This window comes from Chrysochloris asiatica, unplaced genomic scaffold (assembly GCF_000296735.1).
Source record: "Chrysochloris asiatica unplaced genomic scaffold, ChrAsi1.0 scaffold00096, whole genome shotgun sequence".
NCBI lineage: Eukaryota > Metazoa > Chordata > Mammalia > Afrosoricida > Chrysochloridae > Chrysochloris > Chrysochloris asiatica.
This window is the reverse complement of record NW_006408614.1, coordinates 6291670-6300449: the sequence shown is the minus strand read 5'-3', so window position 1 is coordinate 6300449 and position 8780 is coordinate 6291670.

The following is an 8780-nucleotide window of genomic DNA, read 5'->3' as shown; positions in this document are numbered from 1 at the left end:
AGTTAAAACGGCTTTGCAGTCTGGCGCATTAACCCACAGCGGCATACCAGGACTCCGTATAGATATATATCTGGGCAATGGTGGTACACTGGTAGAATTCTTGCCATCCATGGAGTACACCTCCTGCCCAGTCACCACCTGCCTGTCAGGGGAGGCTTGTGTGTGGTTCTGATGTTGAACAGGTTTCTGCAGAGCTTTCAGACTAAGGTAGACCAGGAAGAAAGACCTGGCAAGCTACTTCTGAAAATTGTTGTTGTTGTTGTTAACTGTGGAGTTGGTTCCGACTCACAGTGACCCTGCACAGGGTTTCTGAGGCTTTAAATCTTTATGGGAGCAGAACGCCTCACCTTTCTCCCACAGAACCGCTGGTAATTTTGAACTGCTGACTTTGAGGTTGGCAGCCTGATTCATAACCACTGAAATTTAGTCAGTGAAAATCCTCTTTGTCACAATGTTGTACTCCACAACCCACCATGGAGATGGCACAGGATTGGGCAGTATTGGACTCTACTCAACGGCAGCTAACAACAACATAATATGCCAGATGGTACTCAATTCAAAACATTATTGATGAGATACTTAGCTTTACGTTTTGTTGGAGTAAGACTTTGGAATCTGATATCCATTTCATACTTAGAGACAGACCATCATTCCAGGCACTCGGTGGTTCCTTGTGACCGTGGATGCCATACAGGACTGGACCGAGCAGGGCAACTTGGATAAGAACACGCTTAAGGTTGGACTCTAGGCAGGCAGGCGGAGAACACAGAGGGCTTTGTGCCCTTTAATGAAGTACAAAAGGGCTCCTGAGGTTTCACCTCCCCCTCCTCCTTCTGCCTTAATCCTCTTTAACTCTGTTTGTTTTCCTTAGTGAAAAGTTTACCCCTACTTGCCTCAAAGGAATTTAGAGAAGAGTTTTCGGAAGGAAAAAAAACACCAGCTTTGGTTCAGTCTTGTGAGTTTTTCCGTTGTGGTCACACTGCAGAACAAACGTAGATACTGTTGTCTGTCTCAGCCAGGACTGTCATAGTTCGTGGATTGCAGCCGTGGCCACAGAATTGAATTTGCTGTGGAGACTTAATGCTGAACGAAGAAACAAACATGTGATAAAGAAGAAGTGTGGAACTATGTAGAATCTGGATTTATTTTCAGAACACACTGGTGTGGTTGGGGCAGATGTCTGAAGAAAGAAGCCCTTCCCCCATCTTTTTTCTTTCCCCATTAACTTTTTTTTTTAAGTTTTTACTGTGAATTTACATGGGAGCGCATTAGCTTTACATTCATCTTATCTTATTTCCTTTCATTGCAATGATTACAATTCCCTTCATGCATCATCAAGCAGCCAAAGGGTACACCCTGCAATCTTGCCCCCCAGTCATCAGCACACAGCCCCTCTCCCTCTCTGGGTCTAGAGTCCCCAGCTACTCCATCTCTCCATGCCATCATCTCTGCCTCCATCTCTGGTATCACTGCTTCTCTGAATAGGGTCCTGCACTCCACTCTTCTCCCTTCATGGTCCCAGGGTCCTCCGCTCCTGGACTGCAAGAGCAGCCACTCCCCTTCTTTTGTTACAAACCCCTTCTATCTTTACATTTCAAACACTCACAGTCAGTCCTGATAGCAATTATTCACTACTGAATCACAAGAGTCTTATCCCCAGCTCCACCCCTTCCAGACAGGTTGGAAACCACTCACTGAAGATTCTACCTTCCCCTGCACCCTCTGAAACTAGGCTCCCTCTTGAAAGCTGGTAAGCCAGTCACTTCGTGCATTTGTAACCCCCCTCCCATTTTGGGTAGCCAATGCCTAAATTGCCCATCCTTGTCAACCCTGTGTACAAAGGAGGTGGAAATGATCTGTATCATCTTTTGAGCTACTACATCTATAAGTATAGGTCAAGTTCATCAAATTGTAGCAGATTACTCTTTTTTTCTCTTCTTTCTTCTTTTAGTTGAGTTCTGGTGATCCAGCAATTGAAGCCAGGTCAAATGGGTACTATCTGCAAGTGTGGGTGTTCTTGTGCATCTCCCCTCACTTCATATCAGCCGGATGCTTCATTCTTTGCTCTAGTCCTCTGTGGCCATGTTCTCTGTCCCTGGGTCTAGGAGGCCCCAGGTCTTGCCAAACTGCTGGCCAACCATGTCTTAACCCAGGTTGACAGGAGTCTACTGAACGTGGTCGGACTTAGCTCACAACTTCATTGCTGTTTTTCCCCCACTTCCCCTTATCAGTGACCAACGTGGTCAGCAGCAAGACCACATGTCTGCTCACTTATTCCCCTTGAGTCTTAGTCTTGGAAAGGGGTTTTCCCGAGGGGACCTGACCACTTGCCTTGATGTCTCCTGAATGACCAGCTTGCTTGTTTTTGTAGTAGTCAATCAGACTGTGTTACTGTTTTTGATTTTGCCTGTTGGTCTTTCTTTCAAGAAGTATCTTCTGTTCTTCTAGCCATTCCAGGCTGGTCTGCTTGTCCTTTCAGTGGAAATTTCCCACCTCAGAAGTATCTGGATGGGGTTCAGGATTCCACTTATGGTCTTATGCAATGCAAAGGCTCCACAGGAAGCCTCCTTCACTGGGCAAGTTGTAGCCCCATTTTAGGTATTCCAGTCAGTTATAGGCTGAAGATGGACTTACAAGCTTTCTGTTCCTTTCTCGCCCCCTCAAGAGTCTATTTTACAATGGTATGCAAGGGAGGACTCCTGGTGTGGTGCTGTGAGTTAATGCGCCAGACTGCTAAGTCGTTTGAACTGCAAGGCTGGAGGTTCAAGCTAACCAGCTGCTCCTTGGAAACCCTACACAGGGTCACTATGGGTCGGAATCCACTTGACAGCAAACAACAACTACAACATGCAAGGGAAACCAAGATTCAAAAGACAGCCAAACATCTTAACGTTATTTTCCCTCTTTTACTCATTCAAACCATGCCTCAATCCCTGTATTCCAGAGTCCTGTTTTACCAAGGTTGTGCATGCAAACCTGTCTAACTCTTCTCCCATCCCTTTGTTCTTCCATTCCCCTCCCCCTTCTTGCATAGTGTCCCCCCAACCCAAGCACCCAAACTATCCTGTGTCTATTCCCTACCCTGTGCATCACCTTCCCCTCCTTCCCTTCACCTCACTCCATACATCCCGGCAACCACCAGAGATTTTTTTTTTTTCATTTTCCCCTTTTAGTGGTAGTGTAGTAGTTACGAATCAGGCTGAGAGCCACAAGGTCAGCAGTTTGAAACTACCAGCGGTTCCACAGGAGAAAGATGAGACAGTCTGCTTCCGTAAAGATTTACAGTCTCAGAAATCCTGTGTAGGGTACTATGAGTAGGAACCGACTCTGTGGCACATAACAACAACAATAACAACTTTTTCTTAATCTTTTACAATAATGGTCCTATGCAGTATTTCTCCTTTTGTGACTGACTAATTTCACTCAACATAATGTCCTTAAGGTTCATCCATGTTATGCGGTGGCTTGCAACTTCCTTGTTATTCTTCAAGGTAGCATAGTATTCCATTGTGTGTGTGTACCACAGTTTGTTTATCCATTCTTCCATTGATGGGCACTTAGGCTGTCTCCATCTTTTTTGCTATTGTAAATAGTGCTGTACGAACATTGGTGTGCATATATCTATTCATGTTATGGCTCATATTTCTTGTGGATAAATGCCAAGTAGAGGAATTGCTGGATCATAAGGTATCTCTATTTCCAACCTTCTGAGAAAGTGCCATGTTGTTTTCCAGAGTGTTTGGACCATTTTTCAATCTCACCAGCAATGTAGGAGCATCCCAGTCTCTTCACATACTCACCAACATTTATTTTCCTCTACTTCTAAAATCTTTGCTGTTATTGCTGGTGTGAGATGATATCTCATTGTTGTTTTGATTTGCATCTTTCCTGGTGTGGCACTGTGAGCTAATGTGTCAGACTGTAAAGTCATTTGAACTGCAAGGTCGATGGTTCAAGCTCACCAGCTGCTCCTTGGAAACCCTATACAGGGTCGTTATGGGTCAGAATTGACTTGACGGCACTTAACAACAACAACAATTGTCAGGAGGGACCAGTCGCTGGAGAAGGATGTCATGTTTGGTAAGGTGGAGGGTCAGAGAAAAAGAGGAAGACTCCCTTCGAGATGGAATGACTAAATGGCAGCATGGATGGACTCAAGCGTGGCAACAGTAGTGAGGTTGGTCCGGGACTGGGCAGTGTTTTGTTCTGCTGTGCATAAAGTCACTATGGGTTAGTACCGACTGGATGACACCTAACAACAACAACAGCAATGGCTAGTGATTGTGAACATTTCTTCATATGTTTGTTGGCTGCCTGGATTTCCTCTTTGGCGAAGTGTCTGTTCACTTCCCCCATCTTTAAAAAAATTTTTAATTAAGAAAAGGCAACTGATAATCACCTTGTGAAATGAGAAGACCAGAATGATAAATATGTTTTAATGGACCCTAAAGAGCTTCTATGGCATCCTGGTGTGGCGCTGTGAGTTAATGTGCCAGACTGCAAAGCTGTTTGAACTGCAAGGTCGGTGGTTCAAGCTCACCAGCCGCTCCTCAGAAACCCTACACAGCGTCGCTATGAGTTGGAACCATCTCAATGGCACTTCACAACAACAACAACAACAAATAGCTCACATAGATATTGAATGCAAAAGGAATAAAGAAAGAAATGTAATAATGACCCTTGTATCCATCTAATGAAAAAATAAACAAAAAAGCACCTCACTATCAGGTCTCTGTAGAGGATTTCCAGGCAGTAATCAAGAGAATCAGCTTAGACAAGCAGTGCATTCCTGAGACCTCCCCAGGGTTGTAAAAGGAAGAATGCTGAACTCTACCCCCTCTCTGTCTACACTCTTAGAAGGCCCACACATGCAGATGTGAGTGTCGTGGTCTATATTTGCAGAGTGTCCACAGTGTGATTGCAGGCTTAGTTGGGATACAATGAAGAGGAAGAGACCAATTCCTCTGTGGGTACAGATGAAACATTGGAGAACCCCGATTCTTCTACTCCAAGATGGAATTTCCCTAAATGTTTCATTGCTGCTTTCGATCACTGCAAATTGTGTTAAGTTGACCAACACAAAAGGGACTTTCCTAAGCTTTTCACTGCATTGAAGGGTTTTAGCCTCTGGGTCCAAGTCTAAGTTAGGAGAGCATGGGAAGGAGATTGCTGGGTGGTGCTTCTGATGCTGAGTGGGGAGAGGAGAGAAGCCATAGAGACCTGGCCTCTCATTGTCCTTCCCTCACCCCAGTCTCCATTCCTCAAGGCTCTGTCCGAAGGCACCGCTGTGTGTCCTGCCCTGGCTTTGCTGTTGTGTAAAGCACAGTGGGACCCTGGTAAACAGCCATTTATAAATAAAGAGAAAAGGATGAGGGATGAACATGTTCCTTAGAAAGAGCCATGGAGAAAGGAGACTCATACTTTCCCCCACAGGATGTTGAGACTTCATCTCCCGTACTTTGGACAAGTTATCCAAAGGGACCCATTCCTGGAGAAGAACAGCACACTTGGTAAAGCAAACCCTCTGACATCAAGTCCATTCCAACTGGTAACGGTCACGTAGGACTGAGTACAAGTATTCCATGAAGTTTCCAAGGTTGTCACCTTTACTGAAACTGAGTTACACACATTTTTCCTTCTGGGAGACTGGTGGGCTCCAATGCCAACAGATCAAAGCTTAACCCACTGGGCCACCAGGACCCCTTTGGTGAAGTAGTAGTTGTTGTTGTTAATCGTCAAGTCGATTAGATGCATAGCAACCCAACCCTGTATACAGGTTCCAAGGAGCAGCTGATGGGTTTAAACTGCCAACCTCGCAGTTAATCGTCCAGTGTTTACCCTACAGTGCCACAGCAGGTTGCTGGAGGAGCTCAGGTTCAACAAAAAAGAGGAGGATTCTCAGTGAGATGAAGTGATGTGGTGGCTGTAGCTCTGGGCTCAAACCTAGCAACAATTGAGAGGATGATGCAGGACTAGACAATGGTCGTTCTGTTCTACATAGAGTGCATTTTTTTTTCACCCATTAATAATGAATTAGGGCCAATTCTGTCCCTCCTGTCCCCTGCCCTGGTAGTCTCTAGGTCCTGTTACACAGTGGGTGGCTTCTACCGACAGGAATATGTTGTCTCACAGTTCTGGGGGCTGGGAGTCTGAGATAAGTGTGTGGGCAGAGCCATGCTCTCTGAAGGTTCCTCCTTGTCTCTCACAGTTTCTGGTGGCCCCAGGAGAACCTTGGCATGTTGAGGCGCCCTTTCAGGGGCTTCTATTGTGGTCCCCTTTCCTCTGTGTGTCCTCTTTGATAAGGACAGCATCCAGATGATGAGAGCAGATTTGCACCTATTTCGAGAGCATCACTATTTTGCTTACTGAAGAGTTACTATAACCAAGCAATGCCTGCATCTTACACATTCCCCACACCCTGCTTCTGTTTTTTAAATGTGTGCTTTGGCTATTTTAGCTTGGAATGTTCATAATTGCCTGACTCTGCCTGGAGCCTGGTCCCTCTTCTGATAAGGAATGACCATCTGAACAAACAGGTTCCAAGAGAGTTAATTCTCCCTCCCTGAGAGGTTTGTTGGGGTGGCAGGATCACCTCTTGATATAGTGTGAATGTTAGAACTGTAGATCCTTTTTGCATTCAGTACAACTAATGTAACCAAGAAACAGTATGAAGAGTTCTTATAACAAAAAGTCATTAACAAGCAATGCGCCTGTGCGCTGCGGGTTAAGTTAGTCAGCTTCCAAATGATAATGAAGCTTTTCTCATTCTTTGCTTGTCTGGTTGTTGTTAAGTGCTGCGGAGGCCATTCTGACTCACAGTGACCCCGTATAGGGTTTCTGAAGTGCAGCTCATGGGTTTGAACTGCTTACCTTAGAGGTTCAGTGCTTACCCTACAGTGCCACTCAAGGGTTTGTTAATTGGATTCAATTGTTCCGGGGCATCAGACCCAAGCTTTGGGGCAATAGTGAGATTAATGACAAATGAAACCAAACCATGACGACTCACAAGGACTGTACAGGACAGATTAGAGTGGTCCCGGAGACGGTCAGCCTGTAAGGAAGCAGACTGTCTCATCTTTCTCCCATAGACTGACTGGTGGGTTTGAACCACCCATTTTTTGGTTAACAGACCAATCCTTGACCCATGGCTCTTTCAGATGGAATCAAAACCCAGTGCTCGTAGCCATTGGGTCAGGGTCACCTTGTAGTGACTCTGAATGGGATTTTGGAAGCTGTGAATCTTTATGGGAACAAACAGCATCATCTTTCTCCGTTGGAGTGGGTTTGAACTGGCAACCTTGAAGTTAGCACTCCAGTACTTCCCCTACAGTGCCACCATTGTCCTTTCCATATAGAATTTCTGAGACTGTAAATCTTTTCAGGAGCAAATAGTCTCATCTTTCTCATGAAAAGCAGCTAGTGGTTTTGAACCACTGACCTCATGATTAACAGCCCAATATCTACCCCACAACAATACCAGGGTCAATGGGATTGTTGCTGTTGTTGTGTGGCATTGAGTTGGTTCTGACTCACAGCAACTTTGTATAGGGTTTCTGAGAGCAGCTGATGGATTTGAACTGCCGACCTCACAGTTAGCAGTCCAGTACTCATCCTGCAGCTCCACACCAGGGTTCAGCAACTCTGTTACTACAGTTGTTGTAAGTGCCATCGAGTTGGTTCCAACTCATAGCAACCCTGTATAAGGTTTCCAAAGGTGACGGGTGGGTTTCAATTGTCAACCTTGTGGTTAGCAGTCCAGTGCTTGCTCTACAGCACCACACCAAGACTCCATTAGGACAGAATTTGTAATAAAAACAACAAAACCCTACTGCTACATAGATGATTCCCACTCATAGAAACCCCATACAGGGTTTCCAAGGCAGTCATCAGACGGGATTTGTTGTTGTTAAGGGCTGCCCAGTCGGTTCTGATTTATAGTGACCCTGTATAGGGTTTCCGAGGAACAGCTGGTGGGTTTGAACAAAGCCCAGTGCTGATCCTACACCACCACACCAGGAGTCCCAGTCCTACTAACCACAAGTTCAGCCCTTCAAATCCACCAGCTGCTCCGCAGGAGAAAGATGATGCTTTCTGTTCTTGTAAAAAGATTTAGAGCCTCAGAAACGCTATACAGGGTGGGAACCAACTCCAGGACACATACCCACCTGTGAGCCCGTCTGCAGTTGTAGGTCCACCTCACTGTCAGGTCTGTTACTGTTATCAAAGACCCTAATTTCAAGCCAGGTCACATCCACAGACATCAGAGGTCAGGAATTCAACATGTCTTTTGGGGGGGACACAGTCCAATCCACGCCACGGTAGGTCTCTGGGGAAGCAGTCATAGCAGTTTGCTGGGGAGTTTTTCCTCTTTATTTTCCTCCTAGCGCTCATTTATAAGTGATTAGCTCTTTCCTTCAGAAGAGTACTTCTTTTTGACCCTTAAGGCTAACACGGAAATAATTTGTTTAGTTTGCTGAGGCGTAAAATGTTTGCAGGTGATTCATACACCCTGGTCTGCTGACGTGCCTGGGAGCAGGGACAGGGAGGGGAACTGTCTGCCAATGTCTACTGTAATGGAATCATTTTGAATCCAATATATTACAATATAGGCTTTCCACATCTTGGACATTAATTTAGTCATTTACATGTTTATCACAAATTATCTGTGTCTACTCTGGTAGCGTAGTGATTATGAATCGGCCTGCAAACTTTAAGGTCAGCAGTTCGAAACTGCCAGCTGTTCCGCGGGAGAGAGATGAGGCGTTCTGCTCCCGTAAAGA